Here is a 1,088-nt window from a genome sequence, read left to right as displayed (position 1 = left end):
CACCAAGTCAAGGGTTAAGATCCCCTTACTGGTCATCTTTTAAGGAAAAAAAAAAAAAGAAAATGTCATGTTACACTGGGTCAACTGGATATTCAGCCACATGCAACAGAGTTTGGAACCCTTCCTCACACCATATACAAAAATTAACTCAAAATGGATCAGAGACCTAAAACATGTTAGTAAATCTTTATGACCTTGGATTAGGTAATAATTTCTTAGCTGTGACACCAAAAGCACAAGCAACCAAAGAAAGAATAGATAGACTAGACTTAATCAAAATTAAAATTTTGTGCTTCAAAGGGTGTCATCAAGAAAGTGAAAAGGCAACCCACAGAATGGGAGAAAATATTTGTAAATCATATATCTGATAAGAGACTTGTATCCAATATATGAAGAACTCTTACAAATCAAGAATAAAAAGACAAATAGCCTGGCTTAAAAATGTGCAAAAGATTTGAATAAATGTTTCTCCAGAGAAAAATAAATGGCCAACAAACACACCAACATTATTATTCTTTAGGAAAGTGCAGATAAGTCAAAACCACCGTGAGTTATCACTTTCCATCCACTAGGCTGGCTGTGATCAAAAAGACAGGTGAATAAAAAGTGTCAGGATGTGGAGAAAATGGAACCTCATCCACTGCTGGTGGGAACGTGAAATGGTGCAGCCACTGTGGAAAATGGTCCGCCAGTTCCTCAGAAGTTAAACCTAGAGTTGCCATATGATCCAGCAATTCCATTCGTAGGTATAACCCAAGTGAAATGAAATCATATGTGCACACAAAAACTCATAACAAGAGTTCATAGCAGCATTATGCATAGTAGCCAAAAAGTGAAAACAACCAAATGTTCATCCTATGATGCGTAAATAAACATCTATACAGTGGAAATTATTCAGCTGTAAAAGTGAATAAAGAACTGATACATACTACAACATAGATGAACTTTGAAAATATGCTAAGATAGATGAACCTTGAAAATATGCTACGTGAAAGGAGCCACATACTGTATGATTCCATTTATATGCAATGTCCAGAATAAGCAAATCCACAGAAACAGAAAGTCAATTAGTGGTTTCCAGGGACTGG

The 1,088-nt window shown here is 35.8% G+C and overlaps 1 protein-coding gene across 1 annotated transcript in view; it reads left to right on the top strand.

Moving 5' to 3' along the window:
* The window catches only part of VAC14 (Vac14 homolog (S. cerevisiae)), a 119,366-nt gene that overhangs the window by 72,469 nt on the left and 45,809 nt on the right, over positions 1 to 1,088 (top strand). The window lies entirely within an intron of this gene.

The sequence above is a fragment of the Galeopterus variegatus genome, unplaced genomic scaffold, assembly GCF_000696425.1.
Source record: "Galeopterus variegatus unplaced genomic scaffold, G_variegatus-3.0.2 Scaffold525, whole genome shotgun sequence".
Lineage (NCBI taxonomy): Eukaryota > Metazoa > Chordata > Mammalia > Dermoptera > Cynocephalidae > Galeopterus > Galeopterus variegatus.
Note: the sequence above shows the minus strand (reverse complement) of the source record. Positions and strands in the feature narration are given on the sequence as shown.